The sequence below is a fragment of the Syngnathus scovelli genome, chromosome 22 (genome assembly GCF_024217435.2).
Source record: "Syngnathus scovelli strain Florida chromosome 22, RoL_Ssco_1.2, whole genome shotgun sequence".
In the NCBI taxonomy this organism is placed as follows: Eukaryota; Metazoa; Chordata; class Actinopteri; order Syngnathiformes; family Syngnathidae; genus Syngnathus; species Syngnathus scovelli.
In genome coordinates, this window is record NC_090868.1 from 5,026,927 (window position 1) to 5,040,381 (window position 13,455).

Here is a 13,455-nt window from a genome sequence, read left to right on the forward strand (position 1 = left end):
GTGTGTGTCAGCATGAGCCAAAACAGGTCCTGTGAGCCTTTGGGAACCAATCACTCAAGGATGTTAACACGCTTAAACTGTGAATGTCGCTATTTCTTTGACAAACGACGAGCTTCAGATGCTGCGGTTGATGTCATCACGTTAGCTACCGGGGGGGGGGGGTGAGGCCTGGGCATATTTTGGATGAAGTCCTGACCGATGTATGCGTGTGTGTGGTACGTGTGTGTGGATTTTACATGGGCAGTACTATCCACATAATTGTAGACATTGTCTGTATAAAAGGCGCTGGCTGGCGGCCTGCGTTTTTGTCACCGCTGCCACACGACCAATTTAACCTTCTCTAACCTTCAAAGTTGCATTTTAATTGAAGTGGAGAAGTTTAGTCTTTGGGTATTTTGTCATGTCAGCATACTTTGAGGGTGGAGATATGCAGTAAAAAAAAAAGGCATTTGTGTATGTTTATGACCAGTGTTTCCATGCAACGTATTCTTTTGGCTTTCATACAAACACAGGTCACTTTATTAGGTACACCTGATGAAATCCAGTGCAAGTACATTACCCCCCTTAGCCCCCCCCCCCCAAAAGTTAATTATCCTTAGCTTTCATTGACCCTCTCAGAACAATTAGCCTTTAGTCAGAATTAATATTACAGTGAGCAAATGTTTTTTTTTTTTTTTTTTTATAAAAGTTAGATGAGAAGAAACACTGACTTCTACTGGTGGCTTCTTATAACTACAACACCCCCAAAAACGTCCCACACCGAACAAAAGCACTTTAATCGTTTAAAAAAATAAATAAAAAAAAGTAGTTCATAAATATATTTAGCACACTTTGTCACAGCTTGGCAGCTGCTGTCTAGTTGTATGAGGGTTAAATACAATAAAAAGGGTTGCAAATACAATAAAAAGGGTTGCAAATAGGCTTTTTGATGATAGTCTCAAACTTTGCAGTTTATTGTAGTTAAAGAGTTCACAGACAGATGGCGCTGCCTCACTGAAACTTCACTACAATAGTGGACATAAAGAGCAAGGGGACACGTGAAGTTTGTTACCTATCTGCAGGAAGTCATTAATGTGTGTTATGTGGTGAGAAAAGTATATAGAAAGCTCTGGAAAAAATGTGTACTTGACCATTATTATTTTATTTTCTGCTTGGGTTAAAACTCAGTGGTAAATTGACTTCTGAGTTCAATTTGTTCTGTGACCACGTTTGCAATTCAAAACACTCCCAAATCAGCTTTCCCTATTGAAATGAATGAACATTTTATTAATCTGTTTCAGTACAATCATATAAAAAATATCAATGTACTGTACTTCGAAACAAATACAGAATGCAAACAGTTTGCGAATGATGATTAATGCATTAATTGAATGGGCATTGTGTATCTGGTGTGTGTCTTGGCCACCAGGGGGCAGTATAACATATTATTAAGTAAATACGACGAAATAGGTTTGATGAAGAAAGACAAGACATCACAAGCAGCAACAATTAATCACGTTTTGCAGAGGATAAAGAATATATGCTAGTGGCTATGTTGACTATGTTGGTAAAGGTTAGCATGATGTCAATGCTAGTTTGTTAGCCTTTCTATGCTATTAGCTATCCTAATGTTTAGGTTTATTACACAAGGTTTATGATTGGTTTGACAAACTTAATAATAATTAATAATTGAATGTATTTTTTACATCTGGAATTTGGGCGTTATTTTATAGTTTATAATAAATAAGTAAAATATTGTTACATTTACTCAAACCGCAAACCAGGCAAACTGTTCTCTTCATTTTTTCAGAGCTATTTTTGTGGAAATGCATTGCAGTGATATTTTCGAGCAAAATTGAAAACATGTTTTAGTTTTAAGTCTTAACAAGTATGACTCAACAGAAATATGCTCCATTCTGTCAACACTCACAACCCCCCCCCCCACACACACACACTGCATCCTACCCACCCTCTGTGGGCACCATGCCCAGAGAGAAGCAGCCTAAGCTGGCTGCCCAGCCCCAGCAGCCTTCCTCTGCCACAGCAGCAGCAAAGAAGAAAGCAGGAAAGAAAAAGAGGAGGGGGTTAAAACAGGAGATAAGTGCGCGGATGACAGCCGAGAGGATGAAGAGATAAGAGGATGCGCGCAATACGTGCAACAGAGGAAGAGGGGCGGGTGAAAGAAGCGGTGGGGGGGGGGGTGCATAAGAGAGGCGAGACAAAAGGAGATTAGAAAAATAGATAGATCAATAGATGGAGTGATAGAGCCAACAAAGACCAAAGATACAAAGGAGAAGGAGAGAAGGAAAGAAAAAGAACTGGGCAGACTGCCAGAGAGAGAGAGAGAGAGAGAGAGGGAGAGAGAGAGGTCAGAGCAACGGGACACATCTCTGGAGATTGTGTGTGTGTGTGTGCATGTGTGTGTGTGGGGTGGGTTAAAGGGAGGATGAGAGAAGAAGGCAGAGGAGGAGAGCAGCAGAGCACGGAGGCAGGACGACTTCGCATAAGCTTGAGACCTGCGACCTTGGAAATATATACGTCTCCCCGACATGGGTATAACCTGCTATTAGGTGTGCCTAATAAAGTGGCCGGCCAGCCTCCGGTGAAGGTCGGGAAAAAAAAAAAGGCATCTCACTCATGCTAAACGAGATATGAGACGTGACACGGTGTCAGAAAATGATGATAATCCATCACTCTTGTTTACTGTACACGCGCCATACTTCAAATAAATGGCGCATAACAATAACCGTCATTTTGCGCCCGAATCACTGACTCTGCATGTTAGCACTCCATTAAATGACCATCATCACCATCATCATAATGGAGTATAATCAGCGACTGCACCCACCAGTGAGCCGGAGGGGTAATATCTTTTTTTTTTTTTTTTTCATAAATCACCATACACTCACGGGACACTTTATTAGGTACACCTGCATGCTATACTGATCAAAATCTGACCTGATAAATGTAATCACATTTTTTATTGTACACAAAAAGGCCTATTTTGCTCAAATAAAGATGCTGAAGTCTATTTTGGCTGCCCAAAATATAAAAGTCCTCTCTAAAATGTGCAGCTGGTGTCAGAAAACGAGTCAGTATCAAGTGTGACCATCATTTTTCTCGCATAATACGACATATTTATTGCAGAAGGGGGTTCCTTGGGCTGCCTGCTATAAAAGGTCACTAAAACATCCAGTTTTAAAGAATTGGGAGAAATCATGGGACTCCTCAGGGCTCCTACGTCAGTCATGGAACTTTTAGCAGAAACCAATTTTTGTCAGTGTGAGACATCCATAAACACACTTCCAGTGCCTAATATGAAAACAAAAAAAATCAGTGAATATCATTTGCATGCTGTCGACACTTATACACACTCCAGCACAAAGCTAAAATCTTGGGGTGCCTCAGGGTTCCTACTTGAGTCATGCAACTTTTACCAGAAAGAGCTTGTGTATAGCCAATCTATAAGAGAAATCCATAATAACCTCTCATGTGCCTAAATTGTAATATTTCCTACTTCAATGTCCACACTGTGCAAAGCTTTATTAAATTGTGGCGTTCCTCAGGGCTCCTGTGTCAGTCCTCCAACTTTTAGCTTTTAGAAGAGCCATTCTTGTCACTATAACACGTCTTTGGTGCCTCAAATGTGAAAACTATCTCGATTAATCAGTGCAGTATTCACATTTGCCAACTGCATTTTCTTGAGCTCCCTTCGGACTCTTTGTGTTTGTGTGTTTGTGTAGATGTGCTCGTTGCCATCCCTCAGTCTACGTTTGTGTATGTGTGTGTGTTCGCCAATAGCCCCACCAGCGAAATGCAGCCAGCATGACGGAGAATGACAGGTTGATTTATGGCAAGGCTATAAGTAGAATGACTACTGCTCTGGAGTGTGTGTGTAGATGTGTGTGTGTGTGTGTGTGTGACATAGAGAAGGGAGGCAGGAGTGGAAACATGGTCGAGAAATGGAGTGTGATGACGATGGAGTGAATGATGCGGAAGGAGGGATCGGCTGGAATTTGGGGGATTAATTTGCCAATTTTAGTATATTTCCAAGCAAAACTTGACACCAGCTCAATGTGAGGGAAGACATATTGTTCAAATTGCAATCCGTTGGTGTATTTTTTAGTATGCACAGTGCAAATGTATAGATTGATAATTGAATCGAATAATCGTGTTTGCATTTGAAATTTCTATGTGGATGCCGGCGAAGTTCCAGGCGTAAACAAACCCAAAAAAAAGTCTAACTACTCGACCTTGTCAAATGTTATTATCAGCTCTATTTCAGCAACACACACACACGCACAGGTCAGTCCAGCTCTCGGGCTTTGTTGATTATTTCTGCCGGGATGATCAAAGTCCACCAGAGACCCCTCCCTCCCCCGCCACCCTCCCCAACCATCCATTCTTTACCTGTCTGCCATCTTTCCATTGATCCATCTGAGTACAGTAGTGAATACATTTGAAAAATCATCTTAATTATGACTTGCTCCCCTTTAATATTGCAATTTGATTTTCATGATTAATGCAATGCAATCATTTTCAAGGCCCATGTTCCAAATGTAATAAATTAGCCCCGCCCACCCTAAAGAATAATAATCAGATCTATTCTCTTGCTCTCTTGTACTGTCGTTTTTGTCGTGTCCGATGATTGTATTGTCTGTTTATTTATGTATTCAACTGCTGGCAACTAAATTTTCCCCCGGGAATCAATAAAGTATCTCTCTCTCTTTCTCTCTATCTCTATCTATCTCTCTATCTCTCTATCTATCTCTCTATCTCTCTATCTCTCTATCTCTCTATCTCTCTCTCTATCTCTCTATCTCTCTATCTCTCTATCTCTCTATCTATCTATCTATCTATCTATCTATCTATCTATCTATCTATCTATCTATCTATCTATCTATCTATCTATCTATCTATCTATCTATCTACCTACCTACCTATCGCGCTCTCTCTCGCGCTCTCTCTCGTGCTCTCTATCTATCTATCTATCTATCTATCTATCTATCTATCTATCTATCTATCTATCTATCTATCTATCTATCTATCTATCTATCTATCTATCTATCTATCTATCTATCTATCTATCTATCTATCTATCTATCTATCTATCTATCTATCTATCTATCTATCTATCTATCTATCTATCTATCTATCTATCTATCGCGCGCGCTCTCTCTCTCGCTCTCTCTCTCGCTCTCTCTCTCGCTCTCTCTCTCGCTCTCTCGCTCTCTATCTCTATTTATCTCTATCTAGCTCTCTCTATCTCTCGCTATCTCTCTCTATCTCTCTCTCTGTCTATCTCTCTCTATCTCTCTCTATCTCTCTCTCTCTATCACAAGAGCAGCTGACAGTGAGTAAAGCTGATAGTAATACCAGTGACGTTATTTTATTTTTATTTTATTCCTAGCACATGTCCGCCTGTGGTTTAAAATCCCGTTTTAATGTTAGGGCAGAATGGAGTTTGAGGGGAAAAAAAAAAAAGTAAGTTGCATTGGCCGGGAATCGAACCCGGGCCTCCCGCGTGGCAGGCGAGAATTCTACCACTGAACCACCAATGCAAGTGACATTTCCTAGTGGTGAAACATCTTTATAAAATCTTGCATGTGCTCTTGCTGTAAAATTTGCTTTCCATCTATGTGATCTACTAAAAAAAACAATGTCTGCCCCCCCCCCCCTTTTTTTTTTTAGGATTTTTTTTTTTTTTTTTTTACTCTTCATTTCCCCTGCATGCAGGCTGGCGCAGTAAGCCTGGCTGCTTATGAATTCCCTCTCTGTCTCTGAGCTCAGGAGCCTGAAGGTCTAACCTCCATTTGAACTCCTGCATGGGTGTGCGCGCTCGCATGTGTGTACCCCTTCGGTACCCCTCATGTAGCGAGGCCGTACTGTATGTTTGTTGACATTTTGGGGTGACAAATGAATCCAACCATAACCCCAACCTCAACCCCTTCCATCGTTGCGACTACCATTTGCCTTTCTCCTCTTTCTCTAAGGCTTCAGCGCCTAAGGCCACATTTAAGGGTCATTAAAAGAGCGCTTGTGTGTGTGTGTGTGTGCGTGTGTGTGTACACTCCAGGGCAATGGCCCTTCCTCCCATGTCCAGAAAGGAAATACCAAATTACTGAGGCCCCCGCCATTTCTCTCATTCTTTCCCTCCCTCCCTCACTCCCTCGCTCGCTCTTTCTCCCACTTTCCCCGTGGGATACGTTTCTATTTTTTGACCGCCTATTATCTGTTTGGCAGCTTTGTCGCCGTATCCTATTTTTATTGCAAAATATATTTGGCGTTTCTGGACTTGTATTACATGTAGCAGACAGAAAGCCAGTCTATATGTGTGTGTACGTGTGTGTGTGTACGTGTGTGTACTGGAGGTGTTCCAGGCCGCCTGCCATGCCAGCCAGGCTGAGCTGCAGCCACCCCGCTGGGGGTGGAGGTCTCAAGCCGGCGCCCCGCCACCACTGGCATGCTGGGTAAAAGCAGGGGGGCAGGGTTAGCCATGGGAGGGGGGGGGGGGGGGGGGGGAACGCTGGAAGCAGTCATGACCTCCAAACGGTGGACACCAGAGGAAGAGGAGGAGGAGGTGGGGATGGAAGAGGAATGCTGGGAATTTTTGGCGAGGGAAAGAGTCTAGGAGAAGATGACAAAAAAAATTGAATATTGTGGATAATCAACATAATGTTATTTTGATTGCATTAGGTGGAAAAAGGTGGAGGGAATTATGAACAGTTCGAAATAACGAGGTCATAGGTCACATTAATGGTGCAGAAATGTTTGAAATGATTCATCTGGTCTCATCTTTTTAATCACAAAAACCTTGCATTTGAACAGGGGTGTGTAGACTTTTTTAAAAAACTGACTGAATTCACTCAATAACCAAAGCGGGAGTGCCGATTGGAATTGTTTTGCCGACTTGGACAGGTCCAGATGTTTATCTTCTCAAAGCAACGACGCATCTGGAGCGCATCGGCGAGCCGGCGGGCTTGCAACCTTGAACGGTTCGCACGAGGGGATCGAAAATTTTCTGTTGGGTGGGGGAGGATAGGCGGGGGGGGGGCTGTATATTATTCTATCCAGTGGGTGGAGGAGGATGAGTTGTATGTGTGTGTGTGTATGTGGGAGGGGGTGATAAGATGGAGGATTATCAAGGGAGGCGAGCGGTGTTTCTAATGAGGAGGGGAGGGGCCTGCGGGGGGGGGGGAGACAAGTGTCAAGTGTGGCATTTACACATGTATAAGGGGTGAGGGAGGGGGGGGTCACGCCGACTGGCACGGTATGCGGTGACAGGACAGCCTTAGTGCACAAAATCAATGAGGCTGTCTGCGTGTGCGTGCTTCTTTTTTTTTTTTTTTTTTTCTCCTCCCTTGAGTCACATGACTGCAAAGCGCAGGTGAAGTCGACCAGCTATTCCTCCTTTCTTCGGAATAAAAACATCTTTTGTCGCCATCGCTTGTTTGGTCGTTACCGGATCAAATATTTATGACAGAGCTCTTTTCAGTGAGTCGATGGAACCATGCACCGAGGACACCAAACATAAAATACCCGCAAGTACCAGGGAGACGGATGACTTATATTGCTTGTGTGTGTGTGTATGTGTGTGTACTTGTCTTACTGTGTTCGTGTGGACATTTAGCTGTAACAAAATATTCTTGGATATTTAGGAATATTTTTTAGAATGGAAATGAAACTAACAATTATTAATCTTTTTTTTTGTTCTTCTCCCCTCATTGTGTCAACTCTACACATTCATACACTCAAACTAAGTGCACTCACACACATACACACACACATACATACATCACATTCCCTCTTCTTACCACCCACACAGAAAGGAGGACAGATACAGGCCACAAAACACACACACACACACGTACACACACACACACACTAGTTCTCACCATGCTGAGCAAGATCAGATGTCAGCTCCACTGACACAACACACACACACACACCACAGCACACACATACACGGGGGGGCTGTATTTTTCTATTCACCATGCTCTGTATCCCTCCCTCTTATAGAATATATACATTTTTAAAACCCTTCTTACATGCGGTCCACACATTTACACAAACACACACACACACACACACACACACACACACACACGCAAGCACTATTGGGAAAAGTGCATCCAGTGGAGAGTGCACACAATTTTAAAGACTGCTAAAATGTTTTCTTACAGCTGTTAGAAAAAAAATAAGCATGAGATGGAGAAGAAAAGAAAAAGAGGGTCGATCACCTCACCCTGCTATGAATGTAAGCAAAGTGTATTCATAAGCATGTACATGGACACATACAAATGGCTCAACACACACACACACACACACACACACTCACATGAATAAATGATGCTTCGAGAAAAACAGCGTGAACCAAGACGTTCTCCATGCACTTAAAAAAAGTAATAATCAAAATGCTCAGAAAGACACTTTTGATTTAATTACACCCTATTTGTCATGTACAAAAAGAAATTAGTGGTAAATGGGTCTACTGTGGATTTTAAAAGTCTACACACCCTTGTACAAATGCCAGATTTGGGGATATAAAAATGAGACTAAGATAAAATTGGAAAAACTTGTTATTGTGACCTATACTCTGTTGATGAATATAAAATATATCTTTTGGAAAGGGGATGTTGCATAAGTGCGCACACCCTCAAAGTCTCGGTTTTCTCCTGGACTTTTCCTGACATTATTATTTTGTTTTATGCAGAAGCTGAAAGGTTTTGCACCTGCCGTTGTTTTGAATCGAGGCCTTGGAAAATTAGAGAATTATGAACCGTTCACGATAGCAACATTAGCAAAAAATGCTAAGTGCAAATAAAGTTCAGCTGTTCTCATAGGCTTTTCCTGATGTTCTTTTTGATTTCTCCTTGGAGCCTGAAGTTTTGTTCTAACTGACTACGATTTGGAACTGTTCATAATTCCAAAGCTCATCAATGTTGCGATAAAATTACCAAAACGACAACTCTTGTTTTATCCCTTGACAGAAATGAATCCATATGCACATATTTGTCGAAAAAGTCGAAGCAGTTGTTTTTTTTGTTTACATTTGCATGTAAACAGCATGTTGAATAGCACGCACGTCGGTGTAAACACGAGCGTGCCGCATTCATCCTTTCCTTCCGTAGGAGCCCCATTTGTATGTAAATGCTCATTCCGGTTGAAGGCAAAGGACAGCGAGAGCGCGTTGAGGAGGCAGAATGTAGATGCAAAGACGACACAAATGTGGAGGAGACGCACAACTAAAGTGCAGGCGTGGGGGGAGAGAAATAGAGAGAAGGAGGGGGGGAGACAGAAAGACGAGCTCAGCAAGAGAGGAGGAGGGGGAAGAGGAAGGGAGGGGGGGGGTGATTTTGACAGCTCGCAGCCATGACAGCAGCAGAAGGTGGGCTGTGTGTGCGTGTCTACACTCACACAAAAGACCAAAGTTTCTCATTCCAAGGGGATTTTTAAACCTGAAGAAAAAAATCAAAAGCATTTCTTCTACCAGGGGTCTTCTGATCCTGCATTCCGATACAAAACAACATATAGCTCTCTATCTCAATTTTTATGAAAATATGATGTACCTAATGAAGTGGCCCCAGTCACGTGTGTGTGTGTGTGTTTGTGTGTGTTTGCGTTAACAATCTTCCATCCCGTGCCCATAGCGTCAAAGCCCAGTCAAATCAAGTGCAGTGTGTGTGAGTGTTTGTGTGTGTGCGTGTGAGCGCGCGTGTGTGTCGAGGCTTATGTGCCAAACCAGATCAATATGAGCTGATCAATAAGAGAAGACAGCTAGAAGGACCATAGGGACAACATACACACACACACACACACACACACACACACACACACACACGCACCTCTTTGTATTCTAGCCTCACTCCAGCCTCTTCCCTTCACCTCCTATGTCTCTTTCATATCTCTGTCTTGCCAAACACGTTATTATTTCTTCACGTTTTCTCGTTGGCCTCCCCAATTTCCATTTGTGTGATCAGTGAGTTTTTATCTTTAAAAAAGTGATTTAAAATACAAGGAACACGTCGTTAGAGTTAATTGCACAGCTGCGTTTCAAGTCGTGTTTTTTTTTTTTTTTTTTTTTTGTACAGTTACCGATGCTCAATGCTAAAGGCGCTCTTTGTTCACGCATGCAGCACTTCCTGTCAAAATGTGCCACAAAAAAAAAAAAAAGTCCGTTTCTCTTTCAGCCTGTCTCCCCTGCGTTCTGGGAAACAATGTGACACATTTTAAGCAGCAAAAAACACAAAAGTTTCTCTTTGTCAATGCGTGAATGACACGCCGGGGCCGCCACTCGACGACGAAAACATCACACCATAGCTTCTCAGCTGACTGGAACGGCGGCATTTTTTTTCTTCCACCCCCCCCCCACCAATCAAATATTCAGCAGCGAGGCCCGTTGTGTGATTGGAAAATGAAGGCCTTATAGTTTTGAAATGAAAGATTTATTCCGCCGCGCTCGTGTCCAATTCCGCCGAAGACGCCTTCGGCGTTCAAAGTAGAACGTTAGGTACGTCTAATGAGATCCAATACAAGAGGACTATAAATATCATTATTTTTGTTAAACACTTGACTTGAAAACTTGCAAAGATCCAATAGCTTCATGCTAACATACAATGGAGAAAACCATCGACAGGCTAGAAAAAACTAGCGTCAACGTCACTCGTTCATTCCCAGCCCTGGTTAAAGTCGATCTTTGACGTCTATAGGCGTCAATGGCAATGAATGAGTTGAAAATACGTCATCTTATCGTTATTATACTGCCCTCCGGTGGCCAAGGCACACATATCAGAATCAGCATCCATCATGACTTGTTGTAATAAATGATCTTGGTGTTCAATCATGCATTCCGGATGATGTCACTTTAGAATCAGGATGATGTGATTGTTGCTTCTCTGCATCAATGTTTAATGCTTGAAATGGGAATAAAAAATATACATTTTTTAAATCTCCTTCATAGGTCTCCAGTGAAGAAATGCAGCTCATTACCTTGCTCAGGAATGTGCGGGAAAGGTGTGTGTGACTCTGTGTGTGTTGAAAATAATTAGCTGGTCTGCTGGGCAGCTTGCTACGTGAGAGAAGCAGCAGGATTTTTTTTTGCATAAAGTTTTAATATGAATGCGTGTGCTTTGCCAAACTTTACTGGATTCGAGGCGTATCTTGGAGCAGTTTTCTGCCCGTGTGTGTGTGTGTCGTGGGTGTGTGGTGTGTGTCAGTGGCCTTATGGTATTTTAACATGGCTAGCCGACTTCTAGCAGCTCACAGTCAAAGTGACTCAGAAATTCCTCTCTCTCTCTTCATCTCGCATGTTCTTCTTTCTTGCTCACCACCTACTTAATATGCATAAAGATGGTTTCTTTTGGGAAATCCTACTCGGTTTGATTTCACGTAACCTCTGACACGACCTTAAGCTTTATTTGAATAGAATGTCAAGAAAAACCAAACAGTTCGTGTATCGTGATTTAATGCTGTCATTCAAGTCATTGTGCTGCTCCTTCTGATATGTTTGCTTTGGCCACCAGGAGTCAGTATAATAGAATCGTGCAAACACAAAGAATAGCACTTCTAGTACTGAAAATAAAAAAATAATAAAAAAATAAATAACAAAATATTACAATTTAAAAAATAATAAAATAAAATAAATAATAAAATACAATAATAAATAAAATAATAAAATAAAATAAAATTATAACAAAATAAAATAAAGAAAGAGAGAAAAGAAAATGAATGATGTGAAATTTAGAAATCTCTCAACGCACACTAGACACTCCCCCTCTTTTGCACCCGCCACTATCCCGAGGGGATGGAAGGGGCAATGGGGGGGGGGGGGGGGGGGGGGGGACTTCAAAGCTCCGTCTACTGTACCCCGGCGACACCTCAGCACCAGGTGCCGGCTTGAAAGAGGAAGAGGGGGAGCGAAAAAGCAAAAGGACACAAAAGAAAATAAAAATGACCAAAAACGAAAAGAGGCTAAAAGTGGAGCAGGGAGAGAGAGCCACAGGCAGACAGAACACTGGAGCCACAAACAAGAGAGTTTTAGGTGGGGGGAGGGGGGAGTGAAGGGTCAGTCGCATCAGGCTGCTAATGCCCCCCCCCCTCTTCTCCTCAAAGCTTTGTTATCAAGAGCGCCAATTCCCCCTTCTCTTTTTTTTAAAAAAAATGGTGAACTGCTACTTTAATGACGAGCAATAAAAGTCCTCGCTTGCCTGACAGGAAGTTTTGACGCAACTAGCAACGCGATCACACACCCCGCAAAGTTCAAACGGCACACTATGAACAAGTTTTTATTGGATGACTTTTGCTCCGCGACCTAAATGCAGAAAAACTCAAGCAGGCCTTTTTGTCTAATTTGGGGTCTTTGCAATGAACCTCTTAGAAAATCCATCACTCATTCAGATATAAATAAATAGAGGCACGCTGTGAGCGAGATGACGTTCCGTTAGCGTAAATTTCTTCTGCCGCGCGCTTTTGATCGCAACGGCAGCGGGACAATTTTTCCCCCGGAAACGACTGCAAACTGGGTGATAAAAGAAATAGATAGGAAATCATAAATTGGAGGTTATTTATGTGCTTCAAGGCCTCAAAGGCAGACTGTTAACATGTAGCGTGGTTGGATTTGACTCTTTTGCTGACTCGCTGTTTTTAGCAATTAAAATTAAATCGGATTTAGGTCAGATGATCGGTTTGGCTGTGGCATGACTGGCTGTATGCGTCTGGTTATTGTCCATTAGCACTGTCAAGCACTGGCCAATGAGTTCTGAAGATATTTCGGTAATCGGTTGTGATTTCATAATTTGCCGATTTGTCGATAAATGACGTCACTGTTTCACATTGAGATTTGTTTCAATATTTATTGTAAGGAATCATTAACATGTCCTTCACTTAGTTATTATTTCAGAAGTGAGTATGAAACTGGTAGCGTTCATACATTAGCTTATCTCCTCTTTTACGGATAGCGTGACCTTTTAAAGTTGCGAAATATGAAGCCAGCGCCCTCAGGTGGTTGGGGGGAGGGGCTGACTAGTTTATCTTGCTACTGAAGCCAGAAGCGAGATGGATGCTTAAAAAATCCCCAAATGATCACTTGTTTTCTTTAAATGGAGCAAAACAAAATGGAATTTTTGTATTTTTGGTACTTAGTGGTCACATTTTTAGGCACGGGTAATAACGCTAAATTTTGAGTGACGGTCATGATAAAAAGCATCTGGAGGCAAGTTATTACATTCCAGTTGATTTTTACAGCCATGCATATTAAAAGAAGTTATTTCCTCATTAAAATAGTGCAAAATGCTCACTTTATTTATGTGATTTATCGAGCCGGCGTAAGCGACGGGCGACCACCCGGCCGTCGCCTGTTTTATTTGCACTTGTAATCAAACATAATAGTTGACGAGGAGCCGTAAAAGGAGGCGGTGTTAAAGCTGTCATTGCCGTTATTAGCCCGCAGAGTTACACGTTCTGGCTTCCGGGATGTCA

At 42.1% G+C, this 13,455-nt stretch overlaps 1 protein-coding gene and 1 non-coding gene across 3 annotated transcripts in view; one reads left to right on the forward strand and one right to left on the reverse strand.

The window, feature by feature from the left end:
• wnt5b (wingless-type MMTV integration site family, member 5b) overlaps positions 1-13,455 on the forward strand; it is a 36,037-nt gene that overhangs the window by 1,310 nt on the left and 21,272 nt on the right. The gene's annotated exons all lie outside the window — the stretch shown is intronic.
• On the reverse strand, positions 5,470-5,540 carry trnag-gcc (transfer RNA glycine (anticodon GCC)). The gene has a single exon. It is a non-coding gene; the product is annotated as a tRNA-Gly (tRNA).